The 24,950-nt window shown below is 38.2% G+C and overlaps 1 protein-coding gene and 2 long non-coding RNA genes across 5 annotated transcripts in view; all 3 read left to right on the forward strand.

Annotated features, from left to right (window-relative positions):
- Nucleotides 1–4,616: 4,616 nt before the first annotated feature.
- On the forward strand, nt 4,617–10,230 carry LOC139983720 (uncharacterized). Its single transcript, XR_011798811.1, has 3 exons — nt 4,617–4,733; nt 6,053–6,113; nt 8,524–10,230. It is a non-coding gene; the product is annotated as an uncharacterized lncRNA (long non-coding RNA).
- Nucleotides 10,231–16,206: 5,976 nt separating this feature from the next.
- Nucleotides 16,207–16,898, forward strand: LOC139982858 (uncharacterized). Its single transcript, XR_011798399.1, has 3 exons — nt 16,207–16,565; nt 16,686–16,735; nt 16,874–16,898. It is a non-coding gene; the product is annotated as an uncharacterized lncRNA (long non-coding RNA).
- Nucleotides 16,899–24,646: 7,748 nt separating this feature from the next.
- Nucleotides 24,647–24,950, forward strand: part of LOC139982912 (uncharacterized) — a 46,126-nt gene continuing 45,822 nt past the window's right edge. The window contains exon 1 of one of the 3 annotated variants that reach the window (XM_071996112.1): nt 24,647–24,832. The gene's annotated coding sequence lies outside the window, so the exon portion shown is untranslated. The remainder of the gene's footprint in view (nt 24,833–24,950) is intronic. The other 2 variants (XM_071996111.1, XM_071996109.1) reach the window with 2 other exon arrangements.

The raw sequence follows: 24,950 nt of genomic DNA on the forward strand, positions 1-24,950 counted from the left end.
TTTTTAACCTTCGATGTACAGTTCCTAACTCTTATTCGTGTTTATCATGACACAAAAAACCCCTTACATTACTAAATTATGGAGCATTAGTGAATACGACAACGTATGTACTAAGTGTATGTATTTTCCGATATCTGGCATAAAGCTTATCCCGATTTATATTTATTGAAATAATTCTTCGGCGTACACTTAGTGATCTGCAGTATGGCAAAAAGTGACCTTTGACATCAAATTCCAACTTACATCTTAGATCTTTGGGCTGGAAAGGATGGGCTGCCGTTGTGGTAATCATCGCCGTCCTCCTGTTACTAATATTTTATCTGCTAGCTTACGTCATTTATGGTACCAACGCGGTGCTTCGAGGGTATTATGGGGGTATTACATGCCTGGAAAACGTATATGAAGACTAGTGAGCTACACGTAGACGTGTCTCGGTCATGAAATATCGAACGATTCGAATTTCGGTAATGATAACTTACAGAAAATTGCTTGAAATGGGAACAAAACTTGCCATGATATGATGACACTGTAGATTTGTTTTCTTAGGGTTTGTTAATCTAAACCGCCTGGTAGTTATTAAGGTTGTTGTTTAAATCCCGTAACTCACTTAAAGAAATGTGTTTATGCCTGTCATTGTTAATTTAAGCCAAATACAAAATGAGTATAAATAGCTATTCCAGTTTCCCTATACATTCTGCTTTCAAATAAATCGACTCTTTAAGGCTTAATATATGTGTAAGCTTATAGGTTTTCACTTATTGACCGTTGTGTAGAATCTGAGAAATTGGTCTAATGGTCTGTGTGGTATGGACTGAATAGTCCAGCCTTTTTAACTTTCAAAGTTCAAAGTGCATGGTATACAGACTCAACCAGGTTGTTTTCAGTGTGTTTTAATGGCCTATAACCTATCTACATTCATTTTGGTCCTAATGTCATCTTTATTTATTGGTCATTTACTATTATTTGGTGACTAAATTGTGAGTGACATCTTGTTTGGCAATCTTCTTTCGATTAATATTGCTAACGTCTACTTTACATTACCGAACGACGGAAATGTCGTAACAAATCCCTAATAATACACTCATAAGACAAAGTGAGAGGCTGAATTAGAAACTATTCGTCTGAAAGATGATGCTTGTAGCTGAGTCGACTATATTCCAACCAAACAGAAGTCTCAGTAATATCGATGTCACTATATATATATTTGCCTTTGTCGTTTACCTCCACTTAATTAACATAAAGTCTGTTCTCTTTCGAGATCCGGCTTTAGGACTCACAAATGATTTTCTAGTTGGTTAGCATCATGTTTGATCTCTAGAGTAAGGAAAAAAATATGTCACCAAAAACAGAACTATTATTTTTCGACACAGGTGACAAGCGCCTACAGTGGAATTACGACCTACCTTACCGGTTTCGAATCTCTGGACATACAATCGGCGTCCGTGGCCTGGTGGTTGGGGTGTCCGCGTGCAGAGCGGGAGGCCCGGTTTCGAATCCCGGTGGAGGCTGGAAGTTTTTTCACTGTTCCTGATTTTCCGACTCATTAAGATTTTCATTTATATATATATATATATATATATATATATATATTTATATATATATATATATATATATATATATATATATATATATATATATATAATATATATATCAGGCGCGTATCCAGGATTTTCTAACCCGGGGGGCGCGAATTACCATCTAAGCGGAGCGCCACCATCGGTTGGCGCGGAGCGTACAAGAAAATTTCTGGTTTTGATACCCCCCAGATCACCGGAAATGGCACTTTTCGGGCTTGAAAATGACCAAGCAGATGTACACTTTTGCCTGAGAACCAAGTATTTCCCAAAAGTTTTTTTCCATCCATAACCTTTTTGAAGATTGTAACCAGTCACACATCATGTTCGACCTCATTGCATGTCCTATGGATCATTGCTTTTGTAGGCGATTCTACGTCACGGCCCACAATATCCGAAAGCCCCACTTTTCAAGGTTTTAAGCCCATTATTTGTTGAGAATTTGAAAATTCACATTTCTCGTGAATAAAAATCACTTCAAAACATACCCATAATGTTGCACAAAATTCAATCTATGGACAACCAATATAGAAAAATCTCCTTGAACCCCTAATAGACAGGTCAAAATTGCACGAGTAGAAGAAAGTATGATGAAGAATGTTGGTGAGGAAATTTTCGAAAATTCAGACAGAGTTAATTTATTGGTGTAGAAATATTGCAACCTCTTATAATGGCTATTATAAAACTTGGTTGAAGGAAATGAAAAATAGCAGATATTTCCGATATCAGGTATATCGAAACCGAACACTACACACATAGGCGTAGGTCCCGTAGGAGGCGGGGGCTGCAGCCCCCACCCCCCCCCCCGCAACCAATTTTTTTTCGGGCACCTACTGAAAGGAAACTAAATAGCAATGAATAGCTTATAAGTTATCTCCTTGGTAATTAAAATAAAGTTCTAAGCTTGGCCAACATTACTACTGTAAAAGAGAGTTTTGACATAAATGGATCTGTATGCTTTATCTCCATCTACATAAGACATTTGGTTGTTTACATTAGCATCCGGCGGTATACTGTGCAACTTTGACGGACCGTAAGGTACACGATGCCATACAATGTAATGACCGATGCTTGCTTATATGATATTGGCATCGATATGTTGAACGCGCGCTTCGCGCGCGAAAAATTTCGGCTTTTTTTCGGGCAAGTCGTTACAGCCGCAAATCCAGTTGGGCTCCTACGCCTTTGACTACACACATAGACAGTTTTTTGAGGCTGTTCATCGTGGAACATGCATTTCAAAGCTCACTGATATGATGTTATATCTGCTCTTTGCTTTACAAATTCGAACAGGCGTGTAGCGAGTAATTGCCAGGGAGGGGCGAAGCCTGTAGGCAAACTATCTAAGCGAAGCGCCACCATGAGTTGGCGCGAAGCGTACAAGAAAAATTTTGGCCGAAAATGCCTCCCAGATCGCTGGAAATGACACTTCCCAGGCCTTGTAAGTTGCATCTAAGCATTGTCTATTTGAAATTACTAGCGATGTCATAAAGAAAATTTGCTGGGGGGGGGCGGTCGCCCCCTTCCCGAAATGCGTCATGTTCCCCGACGACTCGGTCGAGTTCAAGACCAGCCACAGTTGGTTCCATATAGCACAATTGTACTACAATTTGTTCAATTGTTTAAGGCGTCCATACACACACACGCGTTATGATAGACCATATATAGTATTTATATAGATACATTAGTGAGAGAGGAAAAATGGAAACGTCAAAAATGAAGTTGTCGGTGTAAGGGGTAGGGTGAGGCGCACACCCCCTCCGTAATCCTTGATCTGTCACTGGCTACCCTGTGTATATAATAGGAATCAGCGCTTTAACTATGACTGTTCCTCTTTCTCTTCCCGAGGTCTTAGCTCTCTTCTACTCTCTCCTTTTCTCCTTTTTCTCTCTTTTTTCTCTCTTTTTTCTTTTCCCTTCCTTTCTCTCCTCCTTTTCTTTTTTTCCCCTCCTTTTCCCTTTTTTCTTCTCTTTTTTTCTCTCCTCTTTTCCTTACCCGGGGGGCGCGCGCCCCCAACGCCCCCCCCCTGGATACGCACCTGTATATATATATTTATATATAAGAAATGAATGTGTAAAATATGGTCGTGAAGTGGAATTTTTATGGTGTGTTATTCTTTACTTATTATATATATATATATATATATATGTATTGACCTTTTCAACTATCAACTTTAATAGGGGAGAAATTAATGTGAATCTATTAACATATTATCATTTTGTATTTAGTTATAAAAACTGTAGGAGCCAAAAAAGAAGCAAATAATAACTCTGCATTTGTCGAAAAACTGATTATCTGAAAATTTCGAATAATTCATCAAAATTCCCGCTATTATGGCCTATATTGCTCCAACTCATCAGGCCGCCCTGGTTCCCGTCGTTAAAAGTCTCTGTCACGACGCTACTGGCCGCCCTGGTACCGTGGTATGTCTCATCGGAATTTGATCCCACCAACACCTCCTCTTCCCAGATTTCCCCTTCTGCGTCTTAAAACGTCAAGTTGTTTGTTGGAATTTGGTGACGTTTTATCTCGAAACGTCGACTATTAATCTTGAAATATTCATTTTAATTTCAGCTATTTGTTGACATTATACCCTTTATGGCCAACTTTCCTGGTAAAGTGTGGAACTTTAAGCATTTTGAATTTCATATCAAATTTCGGTTTTTCATCAGTTAATATCGCTTTTCATCCGGCCTTTTATTGAAATAGTGCCTTTTTTAGGACAAAATTTCCACCTAAAATGTATTATTATTATTATTATTATTGTTATAACATTAGGCTGATTACTACCTGAAGCGGATAAACATTATCACTTGATTGCCTGAAATGTATATTGCCGCTAATAGAAATGATCCAGCTGTTCGATCTAGCACTGCCGTGGAGTGCATGCATTCCTAAATATACTCATAGAATGAGTTTCTTAACCACAAGAAGTGGCGCAGTACGAAAAGGAGGATAATTGGTCTAGCTTCCAACAGCTTAGTACGTATGGTTGACTGACTTCGATGAATGCCCAGACAAGAAAACATCCATACTAATGAGGTCAGGCACGCGACGGACGCGCTTCGCGGGAAATTCATTTCTAACGGTAGGAAGGGTAGGAAGGAAAGGAACGAATGAAGTGCAACATTTTATACAGCGGGCTGCTTTGCAGTGAAGGTAAGTTAAGGAATCTAAATAGAATATCTTAAGTTACCTTTCCTTTGATTTGGCTGAGGAATACAATACATTTTAAAGTGATTGCTAATGATGTGCGTAACTTTACAACAATTATAACACCATATGCATGTAGAGTACACTTCAACTAAAGTTGACAGGCAATGGCGGAGCTAGGGGTAATGGTCAGTGGGCGAGATCTATGGTCGATAGGGGCGTTTCCGACACTATCAAAGCGGATAGCCACCACAGTTTGGCGCGGAGCGTACATAAGTTTAGATTACCGCTAATGACCCTTTCCGGGCCTCGCTAATTTGCAGATAATGTGACATGTCTAAAGGTCAATAATGTCAATAATCGCGAATAAGTAAAAAGTGGTAAAAAGCTGAAAAGGGCGCCAGCAATCAATTTGAGTCCGTCAGGGGGGGGAGGGGTGGGGCATCCGCCACTGTTGACAGGTTGGAAGTAAGTGCAAACTGTATTTCCTGCAACACTGTAGTGCAAACACCAACTGCAAGGCATACCGTACAAACATTAACATAACAATAATAGGTAGGTAATTTATTAATGTGTTTCACATTTTTATTCATCTTGAAACTTAAACATCATTTGTACTGAAAACACCTTAACAGAAAACTAACAGCTTACAACTTATTAAGGGTCTAAACAAGAAAAGAACAAATTTAAAGCTTGGCTTACATGGGCAAGATTAAAGACTGCTTCGAAACTTATATTTTAATGAAGGTAAATCAGATCATAACACTTACATGTTATGAATGCTTAAAGTAAATATACCTTTGTCTCCAAATGATAAACACGTGCATTGAAACCGATCACAAGTTGTTGTTGTCTCTGTGATAACTAGATGTTGGAACATAACTGATCACATAACAAAATGGTTATTTGTAGCATTTGTAGTATAAATTTCTAGCTAGCGAAACAAGTTAATCAATGTTCACAGATAAAACAATTGCTGAAAGGAACACTGACTGGGATACTTCAGTCAGAAAATGTGCCAATGTAAGGTTATCAACTCTTCAGAATCTTGCACATTAATAGTAAGTTTGAACATCTCAAAAGTAATTATATTTCTATTCAGTCAAGATGTCAAACCCCAAATCCAAACACCAATGTATGCTGTTTTTTTTAGTTGTTCCCTGCTATATTCAAAGTTTTTGGGAGCAATGTAAATTCAGACATTATCAATAAATACAATACATTTTCATAAAGATGTTACAAAAGGAGGTTGCCAAAACTTGCTACTTGGATATTTGGGATATACTCAGAATAAGATTTTACAATTCTACTGGTTTTCTTTCTAGAACGATGACAATGCGAATGAGGACCTAGACGGCAGATCGATGGAAGAACGAGAGGAACCAGGTTGTGAAACTTTAATATACCCTTCTCCACTCCCCTCCCCTCCTGTCCCGTCCCCTCACCTCCCTCCCATTGCCCCCCCCCCCTCCTCTCCGCTCACCTCACCTCACCTCCTCGCACCTCTCACCCCACAAACTAAGTGTGAGTAGGGTATCTAAGCATGAGTTGGGTATCTAAGCCTCAATAGGTATCTAAGAGTGAGTGGGTATCTAAGTCAGTGTAGAGTAAGTAAGCCTGAGTAGGGTTTTAGGCCTGAGTAGGCTATCTAAGCCTCACGAGAAGGGTACCTAAGCCTATGTATGATATCTAAACGTGGGTAGGGTATCTAAGTGTGAGTAAGGTATCTTAACGTGAGTAGGGTATCTAAGTGTAGTATGGTATATAAGCCTGAGTAGGGTATCTAAGCGTGAGTAGTGTATCTTTGCCTGAGTAGGGTGCAGTTTCTTAGCCTCGGTAGTGTATCTAGTCCTGAGTAGGGTATCTAGGCCAGAGTAGGGTATCTACGCCTGAGTACTGGGAATCTATGCCTATGTAGGGTATCTAAGTGTGAGTAGGGTAGCTTAGGGTGATTAGGGTATCTAAGGGTGAGTAGGGTATATAAGCGTGAGTAGGGTATCTAGGCCACAGTAGGGTTTCAAGGCCTGAGTAGGTTATCTAGGCCTAAGTAGGTTATCTAAGACAGAGTATTAGGTATCTAAGCCTTATATGGTATCTAAGTGTTAGTAGGGTATCTAAGGATGAGTAGGGTATCTAAGCCAGAGTACTGAGTATCTAAGCAAATGTTTATAAGCCTGGGTAGGGTATATTAGCGTGATTAGGGTATCTAAGCTTGAGTAGGGTATATCAGCTTGAGCAGGGTATCTAAGCCTGAGTAAGGTATCTAAGCCTGAGTAGGTATCTAAGCCTGAGTAAGGTATCTAAGCCTGAGTAAGGTATCTAAGCCTGAGTAAGGTATCTAAGCCTGTGTAGGGTATCTAAGCCTGAGTAGGGTACCTTAGCCAAACTACTGGGTATCTAAGCCTATGTAGGGTATCTAATGGTGAGTAGTGTATCTAAGCCTGAATAGGGTACAGTATCCAATACTGAGTAGGGTACAGTATCTAAGCCTGAGTAGTGTATCTAAGTTTTGATAAGATAATTGGAGAGTTGATCAAGCTTGCATGTAAGCTCGCATGCTATCAACTTCAAGAAAGTTGGTCAGAAAAATGAAGCGTTTTATTGCCTTTCTAACTACGAGCAATGGATCCACAAAATAATATGCAGCTGTATTAATATCGAATCTGAGCATCACACTGACATGTGAACTATATCTTTCGTTTAAAATCCGATAGTAAACTTTTTCCAAGTTTCATCTGCACTGGCTGTCTCCTACATATAACAGTGAGTTCCGCGAATCTTTCTTTTATATTGCCTCGTCCATATAACCTTTAAGTTAAAGATGTCTAGCGACAACGAAGAAAAATTCCCAACAAACTGACCTAGCTTCCTCGATAATATCAGAGTTCTTAAATGGTGAGGAATTCAAAAAAAATTATCCAAACATGTGTTGAGAAGGCAATAGAAGCAAAGTTGGACAAATTTATGAGACATAATGATATGATTGAGGGTCAGCTGCATGATGTACAGTGTAAATTGGATGAAGTTGTATCGCAAAATAATCACTTGAATCCAAAAGTAACCCATCTAGAGGAGAAATGTAAAAAGATTGAGAATGCTTTGAATAAAATGGAACAATATTCCCGACGTAATTGTTTGAGATTCATGGGAGTAGCAGAGACAAAGGATGAGGACACCAACGCCGTAATTAAATCTCTTGCAACTACAAAACTTGGAGAAACCATTCGGGACGACGATCTTGACCGTTCCCACCGCATAGGAAAACTTAATCAAGATGGTAAACCGAGGATCATTATTGCCAAATTTACTCGCCACGATGTGAAGGACCAAGTGATACGCTCCCGGAGAAAATTAAAAGGGATGAAAATGGCCATCCAGGAAGACCTAACGGCCGGTAATTTGGACTTACTTAAGAAAGTTGAAAAACATCAGAAAGTGAAGGCAGTTTGGACGGTGGATGTAAGAATCATGGCTATTGTTAACAATGGACAATCTGAATCTGAAATGAGGATAAGATCCCTTTCTGATCTTCGAAAAATTTGATCTTTTGGAACTTTCCCTTGAACCATCACTGTATAACTTTAAAAAATTTTGGACACTCATTTCAAGCGATCAAGTGTGAAGCTGTGCATTTTTGTTTATATGTATTGTTAAAGGATCCGAGCTGACTCTTCAGCTCTTGCGTTCCGATAATACTGTGAGATTTTCGTTTTTCATTGTAAGTTATCTTTAAGCCTCTTTACTTTACCTTTATTTTTTTTCCTTCCCTTTCTCTTTTTTGTAAATTTCTATTCAGGCCCGGTAAAGAAGAACTTAACTATCCCGCCTTTAGTGAACCTGATAGTAATTACCATACTAATGAGGTTAAACCTACTCATGATAATATTGATCCCGATGCCATCTTTTATGATTCTTTAATTGCCCAAAACACGTGTAGCTATTATGACGTCAATGAACTTAACTCAAAGTCCGGCAACAATTTCTTTTCGCTTCTCCACATTAATTCAAGAAGCTTAGGGGAAAAAAATTGACAATTTGTTTACCTTAGTTAAATCACTCCATAAAACTTTCACTTTTATCGGTGTGTCTGAAACGTGGATAAAAGAAGATACCCCAATTCATCTTCTTCAACTCCCTGGTTATTCATTTTTATCAAGGTCTCGTTCAAATATGAGAGGGGGGGTGTGGGCTTTTATGTTCATGATTCATGCGTTTATAAAGTCAGGGATGACTTAACTGCTTTGAAAGAGGATTGTTGCGAGTCACTTTTTTATTGAAGTTGAAAACCCGTGTGATACCAGACTAAGGTAGAACCTTGATAGGAATTATTTATCGTCCTTCTCATGATAGCAATTTTATTGATTTTATGGATAATTTTGAAAATACTACTATTGATATATGCAATGAGGGTAAACCATGTTACATTCTTGGGGACTTTAATTTAAACTTACTTGAGTCACGTAATTATAATGTTGCGCAGTTTGTTAATACTGCTGCAGCTTCATTCTTCAGACCTTTAATTAACTGTCCGACAAGAACTTCAAAATATTCAAACTCTTCATTGCTTGACAATATATTTACAAATGTTACTGATAAGATTTCTATTAGTCGTGTTATATTGCATGATATTTCCGATCATTTTCCTGTGTTTTGCTTAACGTCACAAACAATTACCCCTCATAATGATAGAACCAACAAATTTAAGCGTAATATGTCCCCGATTAATTTAGGTAAGTTTGTACACAATCTTTTTATGGAACCTTGGAGTGGTGTTTGTGATAGTAACGATCCTGACACTGCATATTTTACTTTTATTTCTATGTATTCTAAGATTATATAACGATAGTTTTAATAGATATATAACAATAGTTTTCCTTAAGTAAAAGTTAATAAACGCACTCCTAGAAAAGACTGGTGTACTTCTGGCATTGTAAATTCATGTCATACTAAAGACAAACTTTATAAAAAGTATATCAAAAAGCCTAGTGAAGAAAATCGTGAGAATTACATTAGATTTAGGAATAAGCTAACCAGTGTTATTAAAATTGCTAAGAAACATTTTTATTTCGATACATTTAGATCATCTAACCACAAAAGAACGTGGGACTGCATTAATTCTCTCATCAAGAACAAACCCTCCACTTCTTCTGTCACTTCGTTGAAATTGGATAAAAATTGTGTTTCTAATCCCTGTGATATTTCTAATGCATTTAACGATTACTTTACTAATATTGGTCCAACTTTAGCCCGTGATATTTCGGTTTGTATACAAAAACCCCTAGACTATATGTGCCAAGCCAATCCCATGGATTGTTTCTTTTAAATCCTACAGACGAAGTGCAGGTTTTAGATTGTATTTCAAATTTAAAAAAAAAATCAAGCTGCGGTTATGACGACATTAGTCCTAAAGTTGTTAAATTATCAAGTTCTGCTTTTTGTAAACCTCTCGTGCATATCATTTATTGTTCTTTTTTCCAAGGTATTGTTCCGTCTGACTTGAAAATAGCTCGTGTAGTTCCGGTATTCAAAAGTGGCATGCGAGAGACCGTCAATAATTATAGGCCTATATTTGTCTTATTCGTTTTCAAAGATCTTTGAAAAACTTGTATTTAGTCGTTCATATTCCTTTTTAATAAAACATGATCTATTATATGATTATCAGTTTGGCTTTCTGCCTCAACGTAACACGTCCCAGGCTCTTTTAAGTCTTGTAGATATATTATTGAATCTTTTGAAAGTAAATGTCTAGTTGGGGGGATATTTTTATATCTCTCCAAGGCTTTTTATACGCTTGACCATTCAATTCTGTTAAAAAAGCTTGATAAATATGGCATAAGGGGGCTGCCATATCTTGGTTTAATAGCTACATTCATAATAGATTCCAATATGTTTCTTTATCTGGCGCTAATTCTTCCAAGCAGGCAATTCATTGTGGTGTTCCCCAGGGCTCTATTCTTGGACCGTTATTGTTCCTCATTTATATAAACGACCTTCCTAACGTCACTCCAAAATTTCACTTTATTTTGTATACAGATGATACTAATTTACTATATAAAGGTCGTGATATAAATACTCTTGTTAACGATATCAATACTGAAATCCCCAAAATTACTGTCTGGTTTAGATCCAATAAACTTCACTTAAATGCTAAAATACTACCACCATTATTTTTCATCCGAATCAACGACAAATAGTTTCTTCAAACCTTGCGATTATAATCGATAGAACCGCCAGTACCTTTTTCCCATTCCACAAATTTTCTTGACCTTATCCTAGATGAAAATCTCAGTTGGATCCCACATATTCAGAACTTAAAAAGAAAAGTGTCCAAAGCCATTGGCATTATCAATCGTTTAAAAAAAATTGTCCCCTTTAAAACTCTGATAACTTTATACAATATTCTTATCTTGCCTTTTTCATCGTATTGTTGTATTGTGTGGGGTTACACTTATCCCAGTCATATTAATAAGCCCTATATTCTACAAAAGAAAGTGTTGCGTGCAATTTATGATGTTCCTTTACAATAGTCACTTGTACAGCCTCTTCTGTGACAGTAAACTCTTAACCATATTTGAATTAGTCAAGTACTACACCTTAATATTTGTATATAACTTTTTTCACGACAATCAACCAAGTAGCTTCTCCTATTTTTTGTATCAAATAATTGTTTTCATGCTTACAATACCAGCAATGTTAATTTACTTTCCGTTCTCCATTATTCTCTTGCAAGTAGTCAACATTTTGTCAAAAACTCTGCTTTTTTTTATTAATTCCGTACCAAATGCATTGCATTCTATTAATAGTTTATCCTCATTCAAACGTAATTTAAAGCGTTACCTTCTTTCGAATAGAATTTTATGATTTAGTCTAAAATTCGGGCCACGTCTTTGTTAAAGTCCCCCCCCCCCTACACTTTTTTTTATTATTATTATTCATTTTCTTGTAACACTTTTTTTGTCATACTTTGTACCTTTGTTATACTTTGTCAGTTTGTATTTTGGGGATACCTCACTTACAAGTTCTTATAAACTTTTCGAGGATCTCCACAACCATATACTTTGTATGTATATACTTCAATTATGTAAAATGTTGATAACGTTGATGGTTGAAATATAGTTGAACAAACAAACAAGTGTGAATGGGGAATCTAAGCGTGAGCAGGGTATCTAAGCGTGAAAAGGGTATCTTAGCGTAGTAGGATATCTAAGCGTGAGTAGGGTTTATAAGCGTGAGTAGGTTATATAAGCGTGAGTAGTTTATCTAAGCGTGAGTAGGGTATCTAAGCTTGAATAGGGTATCTAAGCCTGAGTAGGGTACAGTATATAAGCGTGAGTAAGTGGAAGGTAGGTTGAAGGTAAGTGGAAGGTTTTGGAAGGTAGAAGAAGATGGAACAAGACGCTGGACGATGCCCCCAGTCGGAGGGGGGATGTCAGTGGGTTAGTGGGTGGGCTATGTATTTGGTACGATCTTATTGTTTTTCTCTTCCTTGTTTTTTCAGATGCAGAGGAAGATGAATGAAGACGCTGGACGATGCCAACACATAAAAAAAGGGGTGGGGTGTCCCTCTTCAGTGGGTGGGCTATGTATTTAATATGTTTTAACTGTTTTTTCTATCCTTGTTTTCTCAGATGCCAATTGTTATGTATTTAATACGTTCTAATTGGTTTTCTATTCCTTGTTTTTCAGATGCAGAAGAAGATGGGATAGGACGCTGGACAATGCCACCATTAGAAGAGGGGTTGTCCCTGGGTCAGTGGGTGGGCTATTTTTTTTTTATATATTTGAACTGTTTTTCTATCCTTGTTTTCACAGATGCAGAGGAAGATGGAATAAGACGCTGGCCGACGCCATCGAAAGAAGACGGGATGGGGTGTCCCTTGGTTAGTGAGTGGGCTCTGTTTTTGAAATGCTTTAACCGTTTTCTATTCTTGTTTTTACAGGTGCGGAGGGTTATGTATATGATATAATCTACTTGTTTTTCTATCTTTTTTTCAGAGGCAGAACGACGACAATAAGCGAGTTCAGAGTTACGAGTGCGCATGCCCGATTCTCACTTGGGGTCAGGTCAACTGAGAATTGAATCCTCGGAAAACGTAAACAATGACAGCTTTTCATAACGATAATCGCACTAAGAATGGGTTACTGCGACATTCGGAATTTATTTCTAGTGCATATTTCGGTGTGTTTACGACTTAAAAACGTGTATAAATTGACTGAAACTACTTCATAATAATATTGAATATAATGGAACACAGGTCCGTATCGCACGTGAAATAATAAGTCTGATATAGGCCTACGAACGGGAAAAGGAGTATATGTGACTGTATCCTTCGTATGGGTTACGCGACCTTACGTGGTTGCGGGTGTCTTAATGCTTCGCAGAAGTTCTAACTGATAATTTTCGGAAATGAATTTAAAATATAGCATGGAACAAACTATTTTGCCCTTTTGTTTGTCATTATGAGCCTGAACTGTTTTTTAGAGAATATCGTAAGCAACTCGAGTCTAAAATACTAACAGTGACACTGACAGAACTGTAGATCTAAATAGGCCTACATAACCTATCCTCATACTCGTTGCTTTTACGTCCATCAACGAACACTGCATAGTAGAGGCATTGGTATCTTGTAGTTGCAACTACATGGTTTTTCATGTTAAGAAATATTAGTTCTCTTCATTTTTATGCGTGACTTAAAATAAGCTTAGTCTTATTCTTGGCATATTCCTACTTATAGGGGGGTGTTACTAAAACGAATGACAGTTGCGTTACACATAACGAATGACAATATGTTGTAGGCCTACACACTAAAAAATTGCGTTGACTAAAACGAATGAAAGTAAATGACAGCACAGACATTTGCTTCAACCGGATGTCACAGTTCAGACTTTGTGGGTATATTAAAGCCACGCAAATCGGAAAATTGGGGTTTAAATCGCAAAAATTCGAGTTGACATTTTGCGACTGTGACCGGTGTTTTCGGTAAATTCTTGAGCAAGATGTTTGACTTGTCCTGTGGGATTTTACCCCGTGAACTTAGGGGAATTGAAAAAAATTGTTGCTGTATAAAAATTATTGTTTTTATTACCCCCCCCCCCAGGGCAAGGGGACGGTCGCCTCCCTGGCGGAGGTTCTTTTCCCAGACTGATCATAAAGATGGACCTCTTCTCTCTTATCCCTCTTATATCCACTCACCACCGTCCTTCGTCGTTATTCGTTGTCATTCGCTGTCATTCGCGAATGATAATTAACCCTGTACAAAGTCAATTGTCATTCGGTCATTCGCTGTCATTCGTTTTTGTTTGTCCTCTTATAGGGTGGGTTCAATTTGTTCGAAAAAAAATAAATAAAAATATTTATTTTATTTGGAGAAGAACATTATAAAAAATAATAGTGGGTGGGGGATTTCCAGGGGTTATTCCAAGGAATATTATTAATACGCTGCGATGGTGTACACTCTGCCTTTAGAAAGCACAACCTTGACTCTGCAGAAATGGCATTGTAAAATATTTCCCTGAGCCACCCAGACTCTAAATAGCTGAAGACTTTACCATCTTTATAGTCCGTCATCAGTCTTTGCTTCAGTTCAATGTTATCATTACTGGTAAAATAATGCGCAATATCAATGTACATGCAAGGCGGCCATTTTTTCATTTCAATTTCGCCTTCCCATGCAAGTGGTAAATCCGAAAGAGGATCGGGCATGGTCTTTCCTTCAACCTGAAGTACCGATGCGTGGTCATCTGCCTTTTCATTTCGCGCATCTGCTTTATTAACTTCAGCAATGTTCATCTGAACGGCAGCATACGCTAAAGCAACCAACTCTTCTTTCCGGCCATTCATCTTCAACTTTCGTTTCTTTAAAAATTCCTTCAGTCTGTCAACTTTCCAAAGTTTAAACTCTTCCAAACTTGTAGGAATATCCATCCCAAAGCGAAAAAACAGAGTAAATTTAGACGTAAATTATGCGATTTCTAATGTTTACTGTAAGTGCTCATTAAGTTAACGTGGGTACGCGAGCATACAACTCTCGTCGCAACGAGAGTATTCTTATTTGACCTCTTGACCTCCATTGCGCAATGCAAACTCTGAACTCGCTTATATAAGAATAATGACAATGGAAGATGGATGCAGACAGAAGGAGGTGGAATAAGACGCTGGACGATGCCACAAGGGAAAAGAGGGGTGGGGTGTCCCTGGGTTAGTGGGTGGGCTATGCATTTGATATGTTTAAACTGTTTTCCTATCCTGGTTTTTTCAGATGCAGAAGAAGGTGATTAAGACGCTAGACGATGCCACCAGAAGAAAAGAGAGAGAGGGGGGGGGGGTGTTACTGGGTCAGTGGGTTGGTTATGTATTTGATATATATTAACTGTTTTTCTATCCTTGTTTTTTCAGATGCAGAGGGTTATGTATTTGATACGTTCTATTTTTGTTTATTCCTTTTTTTTCAGATGCAGAAGGAGATGGATTAAGACGCTAGACGATGCCACCAGAAGAAGAGGGGGGGTGTCCCTGGGTCAGTGGATGGGCTATGTATTTGATATATTTTAATTGTTTTCTATACTTTGTTTTTTCAGATGCAGAAAAAGATGGATTAAGACGCAGGACGACGACAACATAAGAAGAAGGATAATGACTGAAAGATGCCACAATGAGACGTAAGGGGGGGGGGGGTGTCCCTGGGTCAGTAGGTGAGCTATGTATTTGATATATTTGAACTGTTTTTCTATCCTTGTTTTTTTTCAGATGTAGAAGAAGATTGATAAAGACGCTGGACGATGCCACCAGAAGAAGAGGGAGGGTGGGGTTGTTACTGGGTCAGTGGGTGGGTTATGTATTTGATGTGGTTAACTGTTTTTCTATCCTTGTTTTTCAGATACACAGGGTTAAATATTTGATACGTTCTTATTGTTTTTCTATTCTGGCTTTTTTAGATGCAGAGGAAGATGGATTAAGACGCTGGACGATGCCACCAGAAGAAGACGGGGGTAGGGGTGTCCCTGGGTCAGTAGGTGAGCTATGTATTTGATATATTTGCACTGTTTTTCTATCCTTGTTTTTTTTCAGATGCAGAAGAAGATTGATAAAGACGCTGGACGATGCCACCAGAAGAAGAGGGAGGGTGGGGTTGTTACTGGGTCAGTGGGTGGGTTATGTATTTGATGTGGTTAACTGTTTTTCTATCCTTGTTTTTCAGATGCACAGGGTTAAATATTTGATACGTTCTTATTGTTTTTTCTATTCTGGCTTTTTTATATGCAGAGGAAGATGGATTAAGACGCTGGACGATGCCACCATAAGAAGAGGGGAGGAGGTGTCCTTGAATCAGTAGTTGGGCTATGTATTTGATATGTTTTAAGTGTTTTTCTATACTTGTTTTACAGGTGCGGAGGGTTATGTATTTGATATGTTCTTATTGTTTTCTATCTTTGTTTTCAGATGCAGAAGAAGAAGGATTAAGACGCAGGACGACGACAACATAAGAAGAAGTACAATGACTATGGAAGGTGGATGCAGACAGAAGGAAGTGGAATAAGACGCTGGAAGATGCAACAAGAAGAAGTAGGGGTTTACCTGGGTAAGTGGGTGAACTATGTATTTGATATGTTTTAACTGTTTTTCTGTCCTTGTTTTTGCGGATGCAGAAGAAGATAGATTAAGACGCTGGACGATGCCACCATAAGAAGAGGGGTGGTTGGGTGTCCATGGGTCAGTAGGTGGGCCCTGTATTTGATATGTTTTATCTGTTTTTCAATTCTTGTTTTTTCAGATGCAGAAGAAGATGGAATAAGACGTTGGACGATGCCACCAGTCGAAGACGTGGGTGGTGTCCCTGGGTTAGTGGGTGGGCTCTGTCTTTGATATGTTTTGACTGTGTGTCTATCCTTGTTTTTTCAGATGCAGAGGCTTATGTATTTGATACGTTCTTATTGTTTTTCTACTCTTGTTTTTTTCAGATGCAGAAGAAGATGGAATAAGACGTTGGACGATGCCACCAGTCGAAGAGGTGGGTGGTGTCCCTGGGTTAGTGGGTGGGCTCTGTATTTGATATGTTTTGACTGTGTGTCTCTATCCTTGTTTTTTCAGATGCAGAGGCTTATGTATTTGATACGCTCTTATTGTTTTTCTACTCTTGTTTTTTCAGATGCAAAAGAAGATGGATTAAGACGCTGAACGATGCCATCAGAAGAAGAGGGGGGGGGGGGGGTGGGGTGTGTCTCTAGGTCCATGGGTGAGCTTTGTATTTGATATGTTTTAAGTGTTTTTCTATCCTTGTTTTTCAGGTGCGAAGGGTTATGTATTTGATATGTTCTTATTGTTTTTCTATCTTTGTTTTCAGATGCAGAAGAAGATGGATTAAGACGCAGGACGACGACAACATAAGAAGAAGGATAATAACAATGGAAGGTGGATGCAGACAGAAGGAAGTGGAATAAGACGCTGGAAGATGCCACACGAAGAAGTAAAGGGGTGTCTCTGGGTTAGTGGGTGAGCTATGTATTTGATATGTTGTAACTGTTTATCTATCCTTGTTTTTCGGATGAAGAGGGTTATGCTTTTCATATGTTTTAACTGTTTTTCTATTCTTCTTTTATCAGATGCAGAAGAAGATTGATTAAGACGCTAAACGATGCCAAAAAAGAGGAGGGAGTGTCCCTGGATCAGTTGGTGGGCTATAAATTTGATATGTTTAACTGTTTTCTATCCTTGTTTTTTCAGATGCAGAGGAAGATGGATTAAGACGCTGGCCGATGCCACCAGAAGAAGAAAGGGGGTGGGGTGTCCCTGGGTCAGTAGGTGGCTATGTATTTGATATATTTGAACTGTTTTTTCTATCCTTGTTTTTGTTTACATGCAGATGAAGATGGATTAAGACGCTGGACGATGCCACCAGAAGAAGAGGTGGTGTCCCTCTTCAGTGGGTGAGCTATATATTTGATATGTTTTAACTGTTTTTCTATCCTTGTTTTTACAGGTGCAGAGGGTTATGTATTTGATACGTTCTTATTGTTTTTCTATTCCTTTTTTTTTCAGATGCAGAAGAAGATGGAATAAGACGCTGGACGTTGCCACCAGTTGAAGAGGTGGGGAGAGGTGTCCCTGGGTTAGTGGGTGGGGTCTGTATTTGATATGTTTTAACTGTATTCTATCCTTGTTTTTTCAGATGCAGGAGAAGGTTGATTAAGACGCTGGACGATGCCGCCAGAAGAAGTGGGAAGGTGGGGTTGTTACTGGGTCAGTGGGTGAGTTATGTATTTCATATGGTTAACTGTTTTTCAATATTTGTTTTTCTATTCTTGTTTTTTTCGGATGCAGAGGAAGAAGAATAAAGACTCTGGCCGATGTCACCAGAAGAAGAGACGGGGGGGGGGGTGGCGTCCCTGTGTCAGTGGGTGGGCTGTGTATTTGATATGTCTTAACTGTTTTTTCTATCCTCGTTTTTTCATATGCAGAAGAAGATGGAATAAGACGCTGGACGATGCCACCAGAAAAGAGGGGGGTGTCTCTAGGTCAGTGGGTGAGCTATGTAGTTGATATGTTTTAAGTGTTTTTCTATCCTTGTTTTTTAGGTGCGGAGGGTTATAAAGAAGATGAATTAAGACACAGGACGACGACAAAATAAGAAGAAGGATAATAACAATGGAAGGTGGATGCAGACAGAAGGAAGTGGAATAAGACGCTGGACGATGCCACAAGAAGAAGTAAAGGGGTGTCCCTGGGTTAGTGGGTGAGCTATGTATTTGATATGTTTTAACTGTTTTTCTATCCTTGTTTTTTCAGACGCAGAAGAAGATAGCTTAAGACGCTGGACGATGCAAACAGAAGAAGTGAGGGGGGGGGGGGTGAGTACCTGGGTCAGTGAGTGGGCTCTGTATTTGATATGCATTAACTGTTATTCTATCCTTGTTTTTCAGATGCAGATGGTTATGTATTTGATACCTTCTAATTGTTTGTTATTACTGTTTTTTTTCAGATGCAGAAATAAGTGGATTAAGACGCTGGTCGATGCCACCAGAAGAAGAGGTGGTGTCCCTAGGTCAGTGGGTGAGCTATGTATTTGATATGTTTTAACTGTTTTTCTTTCTTTGTTTTTTTCAGACGCTTAAGACGCTGGACGATGCCAACAGAAGAAGAGAGGGGGTGATGAGTACCTGGGTCAGTAAGTGGGCTATGTATTTGATATGCATTAACTGTTATTACATCCTTGTTTTGATGTATTTGATACGTTCTAATTGTTTGTTATTACTTGTTTTTTCAGATGCAGCAGAAGATGGAACAAGACGCTGGACGATGCCACCATAAGAAGAAGTGGTAGTCCTTGGGTCAGTGGGTGGGCTATGTATTTGATATGTTTTAACTGTTTTTCTTTCCTTGTTTTACAGGTGCGGAGGGTTATGTATTTGATATGTTCTTATTGTTTTTCTATCTTTGTTTTCAGATGCAGAAGAAGATGAATTAAGACACAGGACGACGACAACATAAGAAGAAGAATAATAACAATGGAAGGTGGATGCAGACAGAAGAAGATAGCTTAAGACGCTGGAAGATGCCAACAGAAGAAGAGAGGGGGTGGGGAGTACCTGGGTCAGTGAGTGGGCTATGTATTTGATATGTCTTAACTGTTATTACATCCTTGTTTTTGATGTATTTGATACGTTCTAATTGTTTGTTATTATTTGTTTTCAGATGTAGAAATAAATGGAATAAGACGCTGGGCGATGCCACGAGAAGAAGTAAAGGGGTGTCCCTGGGGTAGTAGGTGAGCTATGTATTTGATATGTTTTAACTGTTTTTCTATCTTTGTTTTTTCAGATGCAGAAGAGGATAGAATAAGACGCTGGACGTTGCCACCAGTCGAAGAGGTGGGAATCGTCCCTGGGTTAGTGGGTTGGCTCTGTATTTGATATGTCTAAACTGTATTCTATACTTGTTTATCAGATGCAGATGGTTATGTATTTGATACGTTCTAATTGTTTGTTATTACTTGTTTTTCAGATGCAGAAATAGATGGATTAAGACGCTGGTCGATGCCACCAGAAGTGTCCCTAGGTCAGTGGGTGAGCTATGTATTTGATATGTTTTAACTGTTTTTCTTTCTTTGTTTTTTTTTTTCAGACGCAGAAGAAGATAGCTTAAGACGCTGGACGATGCCAACAGAAGAAGAGGTGGGGTGGGGAGTACCTGGGTCAGTAAGTGGGCTATGTATTTGATATGCATTAACTGTTATTACATCCTTGTTTTTGATGTATTTGATACGTTCTAATTGTTTGTTATTACTTGTTTTTCAGATGCAGAAGAAGATCGAACAAGACGCTGGACGATGCCACCATAAGAAGAAGTGATAGTCCTTGGGTCAGTGGGTGGGCTACGTATTTGATATGTTTTAACTGTTTTTCTTTCCTTGTTTTTTTCAGACGCAGAAGAAGATAGCTTAAGACGCTGGACGATGCCAACAGAAGAAGAGGGGGGGGGGGAGTACCTGGGTCAGTGAGTGGGCTATGTATTTGATATGTTTAACTGTTTTTCTATCCTTGTTTTTCCGATGCATATGGTTATGTATTCGAAACGTTCTAATTGTTTGTTATTACTTGTTTTTCAGATGCAGAAATAGATGGATTAAGACGCTGGTCGATGCCACCAGAAGAAGAAGTGGTGACCCTAGGTCAGTGGGTGAGCTATATATTTGATATGTTTAACTGTTTTTCTATCCTTGTTTTTACAGGTGCAGAAGGTTATGTATTTGATACGTTCTTATTGTTTTTCTATTCCTTGTTTTTTTCAGATGCAGAAGAAAATGGAATAAGACGCTGGACGTTGCCACCAGTCGAAGAGGTGGGGGGTGTCCCTGGGTTATTGGGTGGGCTCTGTATTTGATATGTTTTAACTGTTTTTCTATCTTTGTTTTATCAGAAGATTTTATGTAGAAGAAGATGGATTAAGACGCACGACGTCGACAACATAAGAAGAAGGATGATGACAGTGGAAGATGGATGCAGACAGAAGAAGGTGGAATAAGACGCTGGAAGATGCCACCAGAAGCAGAGGATGGGGAAGTCCCTGGGTTAGTGGGTAGGCTATGTATTTGATATGTTTTCACTGTTTTTCTATCTTTGTTTCATCAGATGTAGAAGAAGATGGATTTAGACGCACGACGTCGACAACATAAGAAGAAGGATGATGACAGTGGGTGGTGTATGCAGACAGAAGAAATAAGAGGCTGGACGATGCCACCACAAGAAGAGGTACGTTTTAACTGTTTTTCTATCCTCAGTCAGAAAATGTGCCAATTTAAGTCATTAAATGTTGTACTTTAGACAGACATAAGTGTAATGGTCACTTAACTTAATTGTCTCCTCATTAATGACAGTGATTAATAGTCAATACATTCACTCGTTTTTCTCACAACAGTCTGCTGAGGTACTGCCTCTTTCACAGCAAATCCATGAAACAATGATTTGTAAAACAGTGCGTTCCACACAATAAGCAAAAAATAAACAATATCGTTAGAAATCAATATGTGTTTTGCCTGGTCAATTAATGACATGTAATCCATGTCATAGCAGAGCATATGGTGATGCTTATATTCAGCAAGGTTCACCCAGTTTGCATTGTTTTCCATAGCCTTGTTATTTCAGATGTGATGGCAGGCAGATCGATGGAGACGCTGGACGGCACTCGGAGACGGTGGAACAGGACAGAAGATGGACGAACAAGCAGAACATTGATGGAAGGGGACTGACAGGAACCCTGGATAGGTGCGATTTACAATGTGTTTGATATGTTTCAACTGTTTTCTTTAGCCTTTTATTTCAAATGTGATAGATGGCAGATCGATGGAGACTCTGGACATCAATTGGAGACGGTGGAACAGGACAGAAGATGCATGAAGAAGAAGAACAACGACGTAAGAAGAATGACGGGACCCCTGGATAGGTGCGTTTAACAATTTGTTTGATATGTTTTAACTGGTTTCTTTAGCCTTTTATTTCATATGTGAAAGATGGCAGAGCAATGGAGACGCTGAACGGCATTTGCAAATGTTGGAACAGGTAGACGATGAATTAAGAGGCAGAACAACGACGAAAGAAGAATGACGGGACCCTGGATAGGTGCGTTTAACAGTGTGTTTGATATGTTTTAACTGTTTTCTTTAGCCTTGTTATTTCAGAGGTGATAGCAGACAGATCGATGGAGACGCTGAACATCAATTGGAGACGGTGGAACAGGGCAGAAGAGGAAGGAAGAAGCAAAACTACGACTGAAGAAGAATGACGGGACCCTGGATAGATGCGTTTTAAATGTGTTTGATATGTTTTACTGTTTTCTTAGCCTTTTTATTTCAGATGTGATAGATGGCAGATCGATGGAGACGCTGGACATCAATTGGAGACGGTGGAACAGGACAGAAAATGGATGAAGAAGCTGAACAACGACGTAAGAAGAATGACGGGACCCATTGATAGGCGCGTTTTACGATGTGTTTGATATGTTTAAACTGTTTTCTTTAGCCATTTATTTCATATGTGAAAGATGGCAGAGCAATGGAGACGCTGGACGGCATTTGCAAATATTGGAACAGGTAGAAGATGAATGAAGAGGCAGAACAACGACGGAAGAAGACTGACGGCAACCCTGGATAGGTGCGTTTTACAATGTGTTTGACATGTTTTAACTGTTTTCCTGGCCTTTTCAGAGGATCTGGACGGCACTTGGTGACGGTGGAACAGGACAGAAGATAAATAAAGAGGAACAACGACGGAAGAACACTACAGGACCCCTGGATAGGTGCGTTTTACGATGTGTTTGATATGTTTTAACTGTTTACTTTAGCCTTTTTATTTCAGATGTGATATATGGCAGATCGATGGAGAAACTTGACGGCAATTAGAGACGGTGGAACAGGACAGAAGATGGATGTAGAAGTAAAAACAACAACGGACGAAAAATAGTCAGACCCCTGGTTAGGTGCGTTTTACAATGTGTTTGATATGTTTTAACTGTTTTCCTGAGCCTTGTTAGTTTAGATGTGATAGCAGACAGATCGATGGAGACGTTGGACGGCAATTAGAGACGGAGAAAAGGGTCAGAAGATGGATGAAGAAGAAAAAACAACAACGGAAGAAGAATAGCCGAAACCATGGTTAGGTGTGATAACAATGTGTTTGATATTTTTAATTTTTTTCCTTAGCCTTTTTATTTCAGATGATAGCAGACAGAACGATTAAGACGCTGGATGGCACTTGGAGACGATCGAACAGGACAAGATAAATGAAAAAGAAACATGACAACGATGGAAAAAGACTGACAGGACCCCTGGATAGGTGGGTTTTACAATGTGTTTGATGTGTTTTAAATGTTTTATTTAGCCTTGTATTTCGGATGTGATAGCAGACAGATCGATGGAGACGCTGGACGGCACTTGGAGACGGTCGAACAGGACAGAAGATAGATGAAGAAGCAGAACAACGTCGGAAGAATAATAATAAAGGGACCCCTGATTAGATGCGTTTTACATATATATATATATATATATTATATATATATATTATATATATATTATATATATATTATATATATATAATTTTGATCGTCAATATATATATATAAATAAATACAGTGTTTGATATAGCGCTTAACAACAAAAGAAGCAAAAAGACATTGTCAAATACGTGGAAGAAAATGAATACACAGTTGAAACAAAAACATCAAATCGTACAGTAGTGGGGCCGGGGGCATATCTACACCTATACACACCTCCACCAGAAACGATAGGGGTATTGTACTCAATGCTATGAATCCACACATCAAGTATTAGAGGTATCCACGATTTACATCTCAATATGACAAATCCATATACCATGTATGAACAGTATCCATGATTTCTACCATGAGAAATCATGTCTTGAAGGTTTTCATGCCCCGACAAATATTTTTAAAAGTACTCGCTATTTGGCGACCGTGACTAAACATCTACTTGCCAAATTCCACTCGCCAGTATGCCTTTGATTGTTGTTCAAGTCTCCAAAGTAAAGATCTGCAACATGACTACTTTCTATGAACAAAGGTTAGGCAGATACATGGAGCTACGTAATTGCGCATTGGAAAGTCATGTTTCTTTTCTGTTTGAAATTTAAACATTTTCTACTAAAAGTAAGTGTTGAACAAAGTAAAACATGATGCAGAATCACAAATAAGCAGCTAGGCCTACTGTAATGTCTTAAACAATTAAACATAAAACGTCTGAAAACCACCTACAAAGATAGCTTGGCTTCTGTTACATTATGTCTGGCTCATATATATATATATATATATATATATATATATATATATATATATATATATATATATATATATATATATATATATATATATATATATATATATATATATATATATATATATATATATATATATATATATATATTTATATATATATATATTCTCATTCGACTGCCAAGTATTGCTGACGAAGGTCTGACCGAAAATTCCAATATATTTTCTAAAACTTACTCCTTATTTGTCATCTATGAGTCATATCTTATTTGCCTGGTTTTCTCTAATTATATTTTCTTTTGGAGTAAACGTGGATTTTCTATATATATATATATATATATATATATATATATATATATATATATATATATATATATATATATATATATATACATATATATATATACATAGATACATATATACATATATATATATGTTAACCTTTGAAAACATTTCGAAAATCCTATTTTGAAAATCCTTTCTTTTAACATGAGTGTTTTGAATTCAATTTAGAAAAGATACTACCTGGTTTCATTATTTAAGAAGTGAAAATGAAAGCAAACTCAGACGAAAGCGGAACTATGTGTCTCATCCTTAATAATTAACGTTAATTAACCATAAGATGTAACGACAATCATATGCTGTATTCCTTTCTGTCTAAACGTTGCCGATGAAGGCGCACTTACTTCCTGTCAGTAGAATTTTGTTGGTTTCGCACCATACGTTTGTTTAATAATTCGTTGATGTGGATGACACTAACACGTACTGATAAACGGTTTTGTCTTTGCAAATATTGATGAAGATCCAACTTTTCGTTACTGGTCGTTAGGTGAGTGAAAATGTTACAAAGTTGAATTAAACGTAAAAATTAAATAATAAGTTACCAATTGTCTTCGTGCTGGTACGAAAATGTCAACAGAAACTAGATAGTTTAACCTAATTGTGAT

This window comes from Apostichopus japonicus, chromosome 16 (assembly GCF_037975245.1).
Source record: "Apostichopus japonicus isolate 1M-3 chromosome 16, ASM3797524v1, whole genome shotgun sequence".
NCBI classification, from domain to species: Eukaryota; Metazoa; Echinodermata; class Holothuroidea; order Aspidochirotida; family Stichopodidae; genus Apostichopus; species Apostichopus japonicus.